Below are 17,065 nucleotides of genomic sequence, written 5' to 3' on the forward strand. Positions count from 1 at the left end.
ATTTATTTATTTGAGAGAGAGAATGAATGAGAAGTGAGGAGGGACAGAGGCACTGAGCAGGGATCCCAATGTGGAGCTCGATCCCAGGACCCTAGGACCGTGACCGGAGCCGAGAGCAGACACTAAACCAACTGAACCACCCAGGCACACCATGTCCTGCTTTTTCTACTTAATATTGTTTTGTATACTCTTCATGGCCTATTCTATTAATTCTAAAAATGTCTGCATGCCTACTATAGATACAGTCATATACTAAGCACAGGATACACATGCACACTCAGAGTACCAAACAAACACCGTCTCTGTGCTCAGTATTTACCCCAGAGATATGGGTAGTATACATAAGGTAGCATATGTAAGACACAGAAAAGAAGAGTGGTGCCTGTGTGGCTCAGGTTAAGTGTCTGCTCAGCTCAGGTCATTCAGTGGGGAGCCTATTTCTCCATCTCTGCCCCTTTCCCCATTCATGTGAGTGCTCTCTCCCTCTCTCAAATAAATAACTAAAATCTCTTAAAAAAAAAAAAAAAAAAAAAAAACAAGGAAAAAAAAAGACATGGAAAAGAAGAAAGATCTAATGAGATGGAATACCCACCAAAACCTTCTTTTGAGAAGGTGAGATCTGTCCCTGAAAATTTATCTCAGATAATACTTTTGGTGACTGTATAATTTTCCATTTTTTTAATAAAAGTGTGTGTGCGAATATACATATACATATATATGTAACATATATAAAGGTTACATATGTAGGTTATTATAGAACATTTAAGTTGTTTCCTTTTTTTTTTTTTTTGCTACTCTACAGCTAAGTGAATAAATTTGTATACTTAAAGAGCTTTAGTAAGTAATTTTTTTTTCATGAGTAACCAAGGGCTCAAAATCTTCTCCAGGAAAATTACATTTATACTAACAGCCCAAAATTTTTAAGTCTTTGAAATGAAAAATCTTAAGCATGTTGCTTAATTCTGGGGGAGCCAATTTCTAAAGATGAAAATGCAACACGGGAAAAAAAAATGATGAATTTTATATTAAATTTTATTTACTTGGGTTTGGAATTTTAAATGCATCTAATTTGGTAACTGCCAGGAAACACAACCATTTTATTAAACTATACCAGCTAAATAAATACCTCAAAATTTCCAATAATCCCTTTGTATCTTTTTCCTATTATAAAAACATTGAAAGATCCAAAACAGTCCACTCTAGTATGCTCCAAAATCATAAATAAAATTTTGCTGTTTCTTAAAAACTGTCTATCATATGCTTATTGTTTTTTTTAAAAGCTATTACAAAAATAAAACTTTTCCCTAAGTCTAAAAATCCATTGCCTCCATTCTTGATCAATAATAAAAAGCTGACTATATGAGTTTCTTGGTCACTAAATGCCTACTTACCACTCACCGTATTTTTTTTTTTAAAGATAATCAGCCCTATAAGCTCTGCTTTTAACATAAAGCACAAACCAGACATAGTGCTTTAAAACAATCAAAGTAAACCTGTGGTTAGCAAGGCTTCCAAAGCCCACGGTTCCTCAGACTCAAACTTACACAAGGAAGGAAAAAAAAAAAAATCATCAAGCTCCATTTACTGGAAGTAGCAAACAGGAGGGAGACTGAAAGAATCAACAAATTATTAAACTTCTGAAATAGCTGAGTCTCTGCTCTTCCAAATAGATGAGGAAAGAAAGGTACCACAAAGAAAAAAGTTAAGTGACTTTCTTGGGCCACAAAATTGGTTTACACCAGAGAGAACAGACTCTTGCTTCAGTCTCATGGGGTGCTTTGTCATTCCCACCATGCGGCCTTGTTTCCCCAACACAACTCAAATATCAAATTCTTGGTACAACCTCTACTGTAATTTTAAGTGTAAATACCTCAGACTCAGTAATTCCAGTCTTTGATATTTACACCTCCCCCCAATATAAAGGAGACACATCTCCATACACCTCTATATATAAATCAGTATGTAGATACATGGTAGCTAGCATATGTAAAGATAGTCACTACAACATTATAACACATAATGTTACCTAAAATAAGTAAAAGACTAGTTAAATAAATTATGATACATCCATACCTTGGAATTACCTTTCAAAATAATAAGGAAACTGTTCATCCTGATAGGAAACGATTTCCAAGATAAACTAAATGAAAAAAGCCAGGTCCAGAACTGAAATATGTGCAATATATTATATTTATAAGAAAAACACATTAGTATATGTTTTTAAATGTAAAAATGACCACTGGAAGGATGTACAATTTGTTTTAATGATGGTTTTTTTTCTAGGAAGGGAGAATAGAAGCCGGAGGACCAAAGTTACCTTTCCTATATATCCCTCCTATACTTCAATTCTTATCATAAGCACATATAATATCACATAAATATCGTCTCTAAAACATAAGCACATATAATATCACATAAATATGGTCTCTAAAACATAAACTATCATTAAAAAAAACAAAAATATTTGGTTAAGAAAAAAATTATGGGAACCCATACTAATGTACTGTAATAAAATAAAGCCAGGAATTATAAATAAAAACGCCAATTTGATTTTTTTTTTTTTAAGAATCATGGGGCCCAAAAAGGAGACCATAATGTCTGAGACAAAAGTATAAGAATAATAGAACACTGCATGTTAACTATACTATAATTAAAATTAAAAATTTACAAAAAGTATGAGAACAAAAGAAATGCCCTCCTGGAAGATTTTCTTGCTCAATAGCCACATCTGGGAAAGATTCACTCCACCTGTGCCTAGGATGTCCTTAAAACAATACCTTCTGGGATGAAAAGGGAACCAAATGGGAGATGGAGAGCAGCAAAGGAGGACCTGGCTGATGAAGTAACAATGAGTTGGAGGGAATCCTAAACAAACAAGTCAAGATAAGAAGAGGGGAAAAAAAAAAAAAAGACCCTCATCTGTAATTTAAAAAGGACATTCCATTCTAAACCCGCTAAAAGAATAAATCTCAAAACAACTCATTTGCTTCTGGCACTGTTTTCCCCATCTCAGGGCTAGAACAACCACTTTTTCTGTCACCTTTGATACTTTAAAAAAAAAAAGTTCCAATTTCTTTCACCTCAATTAGACTCAGTGCAATAGGCATAAACATAAATTATAGGTGTCACCCATCAAAGTGTATCTGTCTTTGATTCTATGAGCAGATGTTTATCAGGTCCCATGTTCAAAAGCTGACAACTGTTACAGTATTCCTTTATTAGGATAAACATTTGATTTGTTTGCAAGATAAGGCACTTGACCCAAAAAGGTCAGTAAGAGACTTTTTAAGCTGTTTGTAGCTAGTTCATTTTATCATTCAGACCATAGTCCATTTCTTCCTGTTTCCAAAAGGGACCTTTCTCCCCCAGATCCGATTGCCCCAGGATGGCACCCTCTCACACAGATCTAATCCCCACAGCTCCAAACCCTTACCTGCTGGTTCCACTGCTGTATTTCCAACTCCTCACGAGACTCAAGCAAGCCCTCTTCCATGCGCTTACTCCACCAGAACCTGAACCCCAATACCATGCCCTATCCCCAAAGAGCTCCTCCTAACCTTTCATTTTCTTTTAGGATCAGCACCTTCTCTCAGTCATCCACGTTCCCTAAGTCACATCCTTCTGCCTCCCACTCACCCCTTCCTCTCTTCAAAAAAATGATTTGCGCCACTTATGGCTTCTCCAGATCAAGGCCAAAACCCTAATTCCCCCTACTCTCATTTCCCTCACCTACTGGGCATCTGCCCTCACCACTAATCTGTGGCGAAAGAGAAGGCTACGGATCAGGGGCCTCAAAGTCATATGCCATAGGGTGAATCAGTGAGCATGTCAGAATGAGCCGGCTAGGAGAATAAAGAAAAAAGAGCGAGCAATGCTGGGCCTCGGTGTCTGCAAGGAAACTGGCTGAGCTGGGACTGCGGCAAACCCAAGCACACACGTCCACTGAGAACCACACAGTAACAAGGAGCTCTGGCAGGTCCCTACAGGAATGTGGGCCTTGGGCTGCCAGGGCTTGCAGTCTTGCAGAAGAACGTGGAAAGCTGAATTTGTTCTGGGAAATATCCCCCTATTTAAATGATGGCAACTATTTCAAAAAGGAAAAAAAAAAGAAGTGTTACATATGGTATCAAACGGGACCTAAGTCTGAGGTGCGGTCAGCCTGGGGGCCGCCAGTTTCCGAACCCTGCTTTAGAGTAAGTGACTTTGGAATGTACAGCCTGGGTTCAAGCTCAGATGTGTGACCTCAGGCATCTTCCAGCATCCCTCTGAGTCTCAGTTTCTCCTTTCATAAGATGGGGATAACAAACGGGAGTTCCTCCTAGCTTGGACGTGAGCATTAAATGTGAGAATGCAAGCAAGGGGCCTGAGCAGGGCCTCCCTTCCAAATGTTATCTTACTGTTGCTATTTTAGAATCAGGTCTAAAAATCTTCCGCCTGGCATCCAAAGTAAACCATAATTTGGCTCTAAATCCCCCTTTCTAAGCTTTCTTCTGCCGTGTTCCCCCTGATGTACTCCACACAGTCACGTTACACAAGCCTTTTAATTTCCAGGAGTTACCATATAACGCTTGGCAAGAAAAGAATAAACATGGGGGAGGGTGGGCAACAGAACCACTGCCATAGCACCCGCCCCTCCGCTCAACTTTGGCTCCGGCATTAGTGCAAAACCAGAGACATGAATCTGCTCTTCCTTCCGGTTATCTCAGGTCACGCTGCCTCGCTGAGAAGCTGCACCTCAAGGCACCGAGTCTGACTCTAGTGGTGACAAACAGGTGCAACTATGTTTTTCCACAACGTGGCCCTTAAACCAAAGCCAACTACCTCACGGTTCCCTGCCCCATCCCCTGGCTCTAGCAGGTTTCCTCCTCCACAACCTATACACCTACAGACCTCTCTGAAAATGATAACCTCGGAATGGTACCTTTTTCCAAGCCCAGCCAAACAGTCACTTCCTCAAAGGTGCTGTTTGATCCTTATGCCCCCTGTATCTCGTGACCAAGATACTTGGCCTTCTGCCGTTTACAGTTAGACGTGCAGTTCTTCAGGCCCTTACTCAAGTGTACCTTGAGTTCAACTTAATGTTACTATCCGTTCCATGCCCAGCCCGAGGTACAGGATCTTGATAAATGCCCAAGAGATGAAGGAAAAAGAAGAGGGGAAACGATAAGGGAGCAGCAGCAAGGTAGGAAAGATTTTAATAAGGACAATGACAGCAGGAGGACTGCAGCCGCTGATGAAGCTCTTACTTTTGCATCTTTGGATGCAAAAAGCTGGTCCCTACCAACCTTGTTTTGTTTTTCTGAACAATAACTGTATCGCATCACCCTCCCTACCTCTCTTCTATCCTTCCGGTGCCGGGGACCTAAAGAGGGTCTCCTGCTGTCCCCTTATTACCGAGAGTCACCATCCCATTTCAAATATAACCTAAGCAAACAGAGAGCTAAGTGGCTCCTGCCCCTAGTTTAAGTTAATTAGCCCCACCTTTGATGCTGATGAGGATCAAGATGATGCTGTACTTCGGGAGCTGGTCCAAAGCACATATTAGTCACTTTAATCTGATGTGGAGAAACAAGCAAAGACCCCCTACACAGAGAAAAGAACAATGGGTGGGGGAGTCGGGGAAAAGCAGAAGGGCATGGACCATCTGTAGAATAATTGAGACTCATACAAAAAGAAAAACAAAATCCTCATCCAGATTACCAAATGTCCAATAAACAAATTAAGGCTGATTTCCACAATATCTAGAATAGTTTTGTTTTTGTTTTTTTTTTTTTCCATACTGCTGGTTAGAACCCATTAGCAAGTTGTGAAATCCACGTAGTAAATAGAGACCAGGATATTTTTTTAAATTGACTAGAAATTAGGACGCACTGCTGTATTGTTTTGTAAAAATTATAATTCAGCTTTATTTTTAATATGCATGTGTGTATGTGTGTGTACTCAGTCATGATGTAAAATGTATTGCTGCGAGTAAAAAATGTTTTTAAAACACTGAAATAGAACATTTATGTTTATATAATCTCCGGGGACTGAGATTTTCCATTTTTTACTAGGCCATACTCATAAAGTAAGAGAATATTTGTTCTTGCCACCTGTTGTGCACAACAGTTCAGTTCTTCAAGTTCAAAAAACATTTTAAAAAATATCACTTGGCACACTTGTCCCTTACCATTTTCCTTATTCTCTAAAGGAAGATAAAGATCACTCTAGACAACCACCTACACTTTTTCCTCCTACTGGTTGTTCCTATGTATATTTCTATCTTGTGTAAGTCCCCGACATCAAGTGACAAGTCCAAAAGCTCCAGCCCTCTTAATACTTACAAGTATTAACCTATATGATGTTTTCACAGAGAGTACACCGCCACTCATCAAGAGCTACAATAGCTATTGTAAGGTAAGGGTCCGAACTTGGCTTAAAATATCTCAACTCATCTCCTCTGCACCAGAATGCTCTTTCTCAAGTTTTCTCAGTATCCACTCTCTTCAAAGTCCAAGTACCACCATACTTTTAATACCCAGCTCTGTCTAAGACCACTCCTATGTTCCTCTAGCGCCTCTGTACATTTCCCATCAAGCCCAAGGTTATTTTTAGAAGTGCAATTGATAACTCTTCCATAAATGCCTTAAAAAGAAAAATAAAAACTAGAGCAATCTTATTTTCTTTATGTCATAATTTTTTTTTTTAAAGTAAGCTCTATACATACCCATGAACTTAAGGCCCCAAGGATCAAGAACAGCATCCCCAACGAACTCAGCCAGCCAGGCACCCCAAAGCAATCTCACGTTCAACGTCATCTATGCTGCATAGAGGCTACCGAAGACCCCATGCCTAACTTTCACAGATGAGCAAGGCACCCAACTATCAAGCACTCAAGCAGAAAATGTCTACATGGCATACCCAGCCAAATCAGCCCTTAAAACCTATCAAAAGAAAATTTCACTCTGAATTCCATCCATTTTCCAAAGAGGTCTTCCACATGCCATCTCTCCACAATGAGCACTGCCTACCACGCTGTTTTCACTGTCAACTATTTGTGAACATACGCAACAGGACAAAGTCAGTGTGAAGGAGTCAATTCACCAAGTAAAAGAGTCCCAGCCATGCACTCACGATCACAGGACTCAATGTGCTGTAGGATATTAAATATGCGTTGAGATATTCTTCCCAAAGAAGGTTTTGCCCTTAAGCCCAAAACAACAACAGGAAGCATAAACTGAAAAGAATACAATAAATGTTTGTTGAGTCCACTATGTTACAGTATCAAGCATTAAAGGGGTATCCAAAAAAGTTCCTTCCACCTAGAATGTCTTTATCCCTGCTTCCCAAACTCATCCTTAAGGACCTCTGTGTCTAATATCATCTGTTCTCAGGCTGCCTCCGATTCCCTAGAGTACTGGACTTGTCTGCTTCTCCAACATGCAATCAGCCATTCATTCTCTCAACAATTAAAAAACCATTTGCTGACTGTGTGGTCTGGGCCAGGCATTGTGTTAGGTGCAAAACATATACAAAAGATGAATAAGACACCGTCCTTGCCTTCAAAGAGCGCAATGAGGGAATTTTGAAAGGCTTTGTATCGGTGAAGGAGAATGAATGGTGTCGAGCAAATAAACGGAGGAGTGAATAACCTGAAGTCCTTGCCCTCAAAAAAGATCAGCAAGTCCCAAAATGAGTAGTAAGGATGATAAATACAAGGAAAATGTCAAAAAGCAAAATCCAGGAAGCATTCCTGCACCAAGATTACTCTGAGCCCTGAGGACTGGCTCTCCCCAAAAGTCGGGGGAGGGCAAGGCAAAGGGACTGACTCCAAGGCTCAGCCCCAAGATGAGAAAGAACTGAACCTCTCAGGACACCTGACCGAAGAACCGTCAGGACACCTATGCTCAAGGGGACCCTCTGAACTCGCCCCATTGTGCAAAAAACAAACCCCACCTACTGCATGAACCTCCACAAAATCTGGAAAAACTAAAACTCAGAGTCACTTTCCTGGTCACAGAAATAAAGGCCAAGTACCCAGAGCAAACAATGAAGCAATCTGAAGGGCAAAGTGGAATGTTGGTCAGAGACTGAAACCCAAAAATCAAACAAATGAGTAGTGGTGGCTCTGGGAAACAAAAGTCTCACGCATCACAGACGTGTCTTCAGACATATAAACAAGCTCCGATTTCCCGAAACACACATGAGAGCATAGGAATATTATTCGACTGGCCAGTTGGTATGAATACTGGGGACAGGCAAGTATCTGTTTTAACTTCACAAAGGAAGCTGCTGGGTCTCGTTAGTTAATTTTGGGAGCCTAAGTTCAAACAAAACTACCTCCCATCCGAACCTAAGGCCATAATTTGCCAACCACATCATCTTCATGAAGCTCTTTCAAAAGGAGTCTTTTAAATGAATGCCCCTTCAACAGACAAATCCTGCTTTGGAACTTCTGATTCTTAAACTAGCAGGGCAGTCAAGAGCAGTCTACCGCCAACTGCTAAAAAAGAAGAGGTAAACCTTCCACTTGGTTTTTCTGAGAGCTGGAACTGGCCACAGAAAGAAACACAAAGTTCTCACTCCAAGAGATCAAAGAAGGCATTTTGTACCAGGAAACCGAATTCAAATTCTCATTTCCAGGAATAAAGCCACAGGGCCCAATATTTGCTTGGGAAAATGAAACAGGAGACTATGTGGACTCCGGCTAAAATCTCCGATGGCTTCATCTCCCAACCTCGCCAGTTTCACGCTATTAACATTTTGCCCAGGCTTTGCTTTACCTTAAATACTGGTTTGCCAGTCTGAACGGTCAGTCACACTCACCCACCGGCAAGAATGAAAGCATTGTAACACCTCACGACAGCCTTTCTTGCCCCATCCTGAGCACCAGATGCATGCGACAAGGTGCTGTTGACAACTACCAGCTTTGGCTCAGGCCCAGCCTCTGGAAACCACAGTCAGGAGAAACCATGTTGCAACCACTGCTATTATTTTGGTCACAATATTGAAATGAGAGTGGAAGCAGGAGAATACAGACAAGGGGACATACCTCAATCTCATTCAGGTATGACAACAATCAGCTTGCTTCAAAATTGTCACCTGGGGTCTTATCAATCAGCCAACAGCATTTGCCAGCCTACGTCGCACAGGCACCAAGCTGTCTATAGTCATAATAGTACAATGAACTATCCCCCGAGTAGTCATTATGTTAATAGTCATGTGTTTAATTTTCCTTATCTTTTTGCAAAAAAATATGTATCGTGTATGTAGGTTAGAAAGTCTAAAAACAAAATCAGCACCCCTGAACCCACCATTCAACCCAAAAACCCAGAGTGTCACCAAAGCTAGATAATCTACCTACCTCTCCACCCTGATCCCCAGATCCCTGCAACACACACACACACACACACACACCCAAGTAATCACTTTATTGTAAGTATAAATGTATCTTTATGATTAACTCCCATTACTAACAAGTGAGTTGGCTTTCCAATTATGGCAGTGATATATTGTTTCCTCTTAAAAGATGACTTCTTTTTAGTTTTTCTAAGGTCAACCATTGCCTTAAAGAAAAATACTAAATAATTAATAGACTGACACTTAGCCATGGTAAACTCATCAAGAAGGTGTATGAGGGAATGAAGTATGGCAAACACTGACAAAAAAGGCTGAAAACATGGGTTCCAGAGTCTCACAAACTCCTAGCTCAAATCCCCACTCCACCACTGACTAGCTCTACAACTAGAACAACTCCCTCAATTTCAGAAAGCCTCAAATTTCTCATCATAAAAGAGGAACATAATAACAAAACATATGATTGCTGTGAAAATGTCATGAAAAATGCATGTGAAAAGCGGAGCACAGTGCCTAGAACAAAGCCAATGTTCCCCACCCCCCATTCCTGTCACACTGGTCACCAAATTCATTCAAAACACATCAGGGTTTTGATACCATTAATAGCTTGCTTCACCCCAGTTTCTCACAAGTTGTGCATTAGATCCCTTCGCATAAAAATAAATCAGGATGCAGGGATCCAACAGCAGAACAAGCACAGAAGACGGTTCCCAGTCCCAGCTCTTCTTTGTCTAATGTACTTTTTGCACGTACACACACACACACATTGATTCCATCTTCACCTCATGACCTTGAATAACAGGATCATTTTTCAAATGCATTTCTGCCCTGTCCCTTCCTCCCCCAGAAGGCTGGACTACTTGATCCAACCTTACCTAGAAGTCTATCATGATCATCACAGTATTAGTTCTGTGTAATCTAGGGTAAGACAGAGGCAGAGTCTCTATTTACTGATTCAATCACTGTTAGCTGTTCAGTGGACAGATGCAGAAAATTTGGTAAATCACTACTCTGAAAAAAAGTCATTACAATGCTATTAATGGTATTAAGTCCCCACTTCTAAAATTAATGACATTCCTGAATAAGGCAGACTCCTCCATCTCTATGCTGCATCCTTAATATTCTTTTAAGTTACTTAGAGATAACAGGAAACTTATTCAGATTCAAATGATCACTCTCTTCCAAGGTATAAAAGTTGTAAAACTATGACCTAAATCAAGCCTTTACTTAAAACCCACTCTCTCCATTTCCATAAAAATTCACCCAAACCTCCAGAAAAGTAGCAACCCAATCCCTCCCTATCCCAGCCCTTGATTTTTGCCATCTATCCAGAATTTACAGCAACATCATTCTCCACCTTTTGAGTATCATCTGCCACACAATTCCCATGGTTTTAAGACCTACACACTTCAACTTCAAAAGACTTCCGTTTTGTTTTTCTGTTTGTGTTTTGACTTCCAGGCCAGCAAATAAAAAGGACTGACTCACACAAAAAAAGTGATTTTGTCTTAAAAGCCAGGTGATCCAAGTTCTGTCCAGGCCTAGGACAACCTCCTGACCCCTGTGTCCCTATCAGTGAAAAGGGTGAGGCCCATATTTCATACTTAAGCATACTGTAAAGCTGGATGGCGAGGCCAGTGTCTGAGGTCAGCACAAGTCTAGTGTCTGCTGGCTGCCCAAGCCTGGGCCCCCAGCCAGCCACCCACCTCCAGAGACAAGTGCCAAGACATACTATAGTGTTTCCATTTAAGGCCTGCCACTTGGATCAGCCCATCTCTGAAATTTCTTAACACCACCTTTCCAGGAAGAATTTTTTTGGGGGAAAAGGGAGGTGGTGTCTATTTTTTGCCACCGCCTTCCCTTGGGCTGTCAGAGCAGTCTGCATCTCTGGGACAGGATTCTTTAAAACCACTGGGTTATATCTAAGTCTCAATTAGAGGGCCTCTTTTCAAAAATATATAAACTATGTATGAGATCAGTCCTTCTCATCACCTAACTCCCATCACTCACACACCCTCTCTCACACACACAACCCTCAAAAAAGAAAGCCCAATAAAATCAACAGATCCATTGATTACTTTGCTACCTCTCTCCAAAAGCCAAATGAGGCACAACTTTTTAACCAAGACTTTTCTTCTGCTACTAAGTGGAATGTTTTATTCCGTTAAGTAGCTTCCTCTACAGCTTTTCTCCCATGCAGGAACGTTCAAAACTCCAGGGAAAGGAGGTTGGGGGAGGGGGGTAGGCATATCTGGCGAAAACTGGACAGACGTTAGCCAGCCTAGAGACCAAAGGAAGTTAGTGAATCCAGCGGCCCCAGAGGCCCACATCTCTCCCCAGCGCGCCCCAGGTTCTAGACTCGCTGTTTTGGTTACAGTGTTGAAGGAAGGGTTTTAAACTTGGCAAAGTACCGTGCAACATCTGTAACCACATTTGCCTTCTGGGGATCGGGAGATGAATCCCACATTCCTGGCTTTGAAGCTTTTTGAAACTGCAGCTAGGAAGAACGGAGGGCGGGAGGGAGTTGAGCAGAGTTTATTGGCTATCTCTCCAGCAGAAAATTCCTCTTGGAAGAGACGGAATATTTTGAGGGTGGGGGTGATTAGCCCATCCCTTTACCCTGTACCAAGCTCAGCTGAGAAGGTGAGCCACGGGTGACCAGATCGATTTACAAGTCAGCGGCGCACACCCTGAAGGAGTTCACTACACACACACACACACACACACACACACACAAACACACACATGCTGCAACCCAGAGACATCCCCCCACCCCCCGCCTCATGCCTCTGTCCTCTCCCCTACCCCACCAGCAGTTCAGGCCCAGAGCAAGACAGTTTTGTTCCGCGGCTGCTTCCCCCACCTAGAGTGGATGAAGCTTGGGGGAGAAAGGAATGAAAGCGAGGGGGAGGCACCGCAGACGCCCACCTTCCCACCCCCAATCCCAGCCTCTCCTCCAGCCAGGCGCCCTCCTCCCTCGGTCCTCCCCGCCCCCGCGGCGCGGCGGGCGACCTGCCCTCACCTCTGGTCCCGCCGCGGCCGGGGCTGAGCCGGGGGAGGCGGAGTGCGAGCCAGCCAGGCGCTGCAGGTCGGCGCGGAGCGGCGCGGCGCGGCGCGGCGCGGCGCGGGGCGGGGCGGGGCGGTGCAGCCGGCGAGAGAGCCCGGAACTCTGCGGGGCCGAGGGCCGGCGGCCGGCCCCGAGCGGCGGCCGCGGCGGCTGCAGCCGGGCGGTGCGGGCGGCCAGGGGCTCTCCAGCCCTAGGGCCGGCGCGGCTGGCTGAGGAGCAGCCTGGCAGCGGCGGCGGCGGCGGCAGCCACCCGGGGGAAAGAGCCGGGGGAGGGAGGGGAGGCGGGGTGAAGAGAAGGAGGAGGAAGGGGAGGAGGGCGGGCGGAATAAACTTCCCGAGGCGCAGCGGCTCGGGCTGGGAGGGCAGCCGCGGGCGGGGCGGGCGGCCCGTGGGGAGGCTCGCCCGAGGGGCGGCGGGGGAGACGGTCACAGAGAGTAGAAAAGTTCCCCCGGCGCGGAGGGGGAGGCTGCGGCGGCGGCGGCGGCTGCAAAGAGCAGGAGCCGGAGCGGGAGGAGCGGGAGGAGGAGGAGAAGGAAGTGGCTGCGGAGCGCTCGGCCAATGAGTGTCTGGAGCTGTGATTAACCAGGCAGCAACACATCATTTCCTCCCGGCGCGGATCCAGGGAGCCGGGAGGGAGAGGGAAGGCGGCGGGGCGGGGCCGTCCCCGCGCCCCCTGCAGGCGCCCGGCCGGGGGCGAGCCCGCCGAGCCCTGACGAGCCTGGCCAGGCCGCCCCCGACGCGCCCGGCGCGGTCTGGCGGGCCCGGAGGAGCTGCGAGCGCGCAGCCCGCGGGGCTTCTCAGAGGCGGGGCGGCGGCGGGGCAGGCCCGAGCCGGGCTCCCGCGGCTGGGGTGGGAGGAGGAGAGGCCGCGCGGCGCGGGTGAGTGCCCAGGTAGGCGCGGGCGGGGCCGTCTGGACAGCTCCCGGGGGCGCGCGGGGCGGGCGGACTGCCTCCAGGTCCCCGCGACTGCGGGAGGCGCGCGGCTGGGGTCCTGCAGGTCAGCAAGAAGCCTCAGTGTTCTCATCCAGGCCATTTCTGACCTGCCTTCAAATCCTCTTCTACTTCGCTCATTTCCTTGCAAGGTCTGGGGTTATGCAAGAGCTTGCCATTTTCGCAGTCGGCCTCCTTGACAATAAAAATAAGCGGGAGGGGTGGGGGATGAGGGGGCGGGGAAGGGGGCTTCTGCAGTGATCTAGCCCTGTCCTAGGCGCCAGGGGAGCTTACTGTGGAAAGGAAGGAACATTCCCCGCCGCATAGAGGCTGACAACCTCGGTCCTTAGATACACAAAAACACTCCAGTGTGCTAATATTATCCAGAGCATCAAAAAGGCATTCAGGGATCAAATTTTGCATGGTGCCTGCTGAGTGTAAGGAAAGCACCAAGCCATTTCCTCTGCCCTCTAGAAGCTTATAATGTACGGTCCTATCACAAAGCAAAGTAAGAGCATGAAACCAATAAATGGGGATACCATAAAGTATTTTTATCTCTACAGGTTCATTCATGCCGCAGACATTTATTGGGTCACTGCAGTACTGCAAAAGGTTGCAAAGGAAATGGAAGATCTGGTCCCTGCAGGTCAGAAGTTTACAATCTAATTAGGAACGTAAGACACATATACATGAAACAGCTAGAAAATCATCCCCAGGTGTGATGTAAGCAAGAGGACCGAGAAGGCTGGTGGCATTTTTTCGTGAGGGGAAAGCCTCTGTACCTGTGTGCTTGCTTGGTGAGAATCAGGAGAAGAAATTCCAGGTCGTTCAAGCCAGAGGGCCTATGTGTATCCTTACTCTGTAAAACAGTAGAACAGGGACATGAGTGTCACTTGGCTGAAGCTCTGCCACTTATAAACTGTGTGACCTTAGGCATGCTTTTAACTTCTCTGAAGGCAGTAAAGCCTGTCTCCAGGTTTGTTGTATGGTTCAAGTGAGTTTACACTTACATGACAGGTGTTGGAGCTGCTGTGTGATTGTTCCCCAGTCGGGTCCATTTATGGAGTCCTCATTTTACTGGCCTCTTCTTGATGATCTTTCTAGTCTTCCCTAGGCTGTAAGCTCCATGAGGGCAGGGACCGGGTTTGGGTGTGTTCACTGTATACCCACGTCATGCCTAGCAGTGTGGCACATGCCGGTGCCTGATAAAGGTTTGCTGAATAAGTGAATAAATGAACCAATGTTTCCTGTTAGGCTTCTAACTGTTCATTGTACGTGTTCCTGCAGTAGTAGTCTCATATGACTGGCTCAATGCAAAACCCTCTAACTCAACCTTCCTGGGACTAACTTGTAACAGGAGACTCTGGGAGGATTCTAGGTAGTTCTTATGGCCTTGTATTATAAATTGATGATTATTCATGCATGGGTGTATGTGTAAGGCAGGAGGATCCACAAGGATACAGCCTGTCACACAAGCCCTGTCCATACAAGGATAAAGCCCAGATACAGTCCTTTGGCTTGGACACCTTAATTCAGGGTTGTTCAACCTCCACACTATTGACATCTTTGGCTGGATAATTTCTGTGAGGTGTGTCCTGTGCACTGTAAGATGTTTTGCAGCATCCTTCCTTGACCTCTATCCATTAGATGCAAATAGGATGCCTTCTCTCCACAGTTGTGATGTTTAAAAAGGTCTCCAGACATGGTTAAATGTCCCGGTTGGGGGGGGGGGGGGCAAATTGTCCACTATTGAGAACCCGTGCCTTAACCCAACATCTCATCCACTGATTTAACTATGGTGGAGAAATCACACAAGTAAAGTAACTTGAAAGAAATACATCTTCTGTTATTCCAAGATTCTTAGATCTTTTCCATCATATGTTTCCAGGAGCACGACTCTTGTTAATTAATTGCCTGCTGCATTGTGAATTGGCATCTCTTCTGTTTTCTGCCTATCCTCCTCCTTTACACCCAGATCAACATGTTCATTTCTAAAAGTCAACAGCTTTCAACAACTATTAGGAAATAGAGTCTTGAGCAACCTAAGAGTCCTGTATAATATTCTTCTATAAAATATGGAGAATTCATTCCATAAAATTTTGCAGAAAGCTTCCCTCTCATAATTAAGCCCTTCCTTTCCACCACCTCTCTGCACTCAGATTGTAAGTAATACAGAATATAAATTGTACTTTTTAGAAATTACTGCATTTAAAATATTTAAGGAGCTACTTTGAGTGATTTTCTTTCATCTTGAAGCCATTCCTTTTTGGTTCAAGAAAGAGTTTCCCTTTCCTAGTGGCATAGAGAACATAGCTTATTAAAACCTATAAAGCAAAAATCAGCTTAGTTATACATACCAAATTCCAGAAGCAAGTTCTTTAGAAGAATAGCAGGATGTATTAGAGCTGGTGGTCTTGATGAAAATCCTGATGGATTGATGTGCTTTGGTTCAATTACTAAAGATTTCTTGAAGAAAAATAAAGATTAATTGTTGAAGGAATGAACTAATTCTGATAAGTCTGTTCACTCAGTCTGGGAATGTAAACCAACCCAAAACTCTGCTCCCAGTAGGCAATAGCTCTATGTTTACAAGGTGAGCAGACATTTTTGTTCAGCAACACTGTCATCTGTCTCTTTAAATAAAGTTATTTGAGGGGCGCCTGGGTGGCTCAGTGGGTTAAGCCGCTGCCTTCGGCTCAGGTCATGATCTCAGGGTCCTGGGATCGAGTCCCGCATCGGGCTGTCTGCTCGGCAGGGAGCCTGCTTCCCTCTCTCTCTCTCTCTGCCTGCCTCTCCATCTACTTGTGATTTCTCTCTGTCAAATAAATAAATAAAATCTTAAAAAAAAAAAAAAAAAAAAAAAGTTATTTGAAACATTGCTTTTATAGTTTTGTTCATATTTCGTTTGGGTTTTACAGTTGTGTAATGGTTACAGGCATATGGAAATTAGTTTACATCTAGTATAGTGATTATTCACACTTAGGTTGAGTGTACAAAGTAGGCATCCAAACTGCTTAGAAAAAGGGCAAAGTTTGAGGGTTGGATGTGGTGTATGGAGAAGCAATTTCTGTTCCGTTAGACTGGAAATAGGACACGGGATCCCCAAGTTCTCTATGAAACCCAGGAAATTTGTGTTTTTGTTTCTGTTACAATATTTTTAAAAGAAATTAATATCGTATTAAATATGCATATTCTGGATCATATGAATATCATGTAGCCGTGATCCCACTACCCTTTTTTGCTCTGGAGCTGTAAGAATATGCAGTTTATTTAAATGCTATTTTAATAAGAATAAGGCATCACTGAAGTCTGTAGAATTGTTTTCCTTTTAAAGGTGTCTATACATTACTCAAATGTGAGAAATACTGACCTGGCTACATCGTAACTGTTCTTAGAGAATGGCGAATTTATTGAATAATAATAACCTGGAATTTATTCCTAAGCCTGAGGCCATAAGAAACCATTATTATAGTCCAAAGACGGAAGTGACTGGATCAGAGTAGTAGGGGGTGGAAGAGACAATCATAACCTATAAGGGTCACTTAAAATCCTATCATGCCTGGCACCCTTGCCCCAAAAGGCAAACATTTAACCAGTCAGGACAGACATTTGTTTACCTTCCAGTTAAACTTTCCCAGGTGTACAAATGACTCATTAATTTTTCGCTTCATACAAGACCTTGGCCATCCACCATATTCAGGGAACTGTGGGAGCTGCTCAGGGAGTCCTCGAA

At 43.9% G+C, this 17,065-nt stretch overlaps 1 protein-coding gene across 2 annotated transcripts in view; it reads right to left on the reverse strand.

The window, feature by feature from the left end:
* Nucleotides 1–12,716, reverse strand: part of ACVR1 (activin A receptor type 1) — a 127,261-nt gene extending 114,545 nt beyond the window's left edge. For both annotated transcript variants that reach the window (XM_032355640.1, XM_032355639.1), the window contains exon 1: nucleotides 12,359–12,716. The gene's annotated coding sequence lies outside the window, so the exon portion shown is untranslated. The remainder of the gene's footprint in view (nucleotides 1–12,358) is intronic.
* Between the last annotated feature and the right edge of the window lie 4,349 nt (nucleotides 12,717–17,065).

Source organism: Mustela erminea, chromosome 8 (genome assembly GCF_009829155.1).
Source record: "Mustela erminea isolate mMusErm1 chromosome 8, mMusErm1.Pri, whole genome shotgun sequence".
Classification (NCBI taxonomy): Eukaryota; Metazoa; Chordata; class Mammalia; order Carnivora; family Mustelidae; genus Mustela; species Mustela erminea.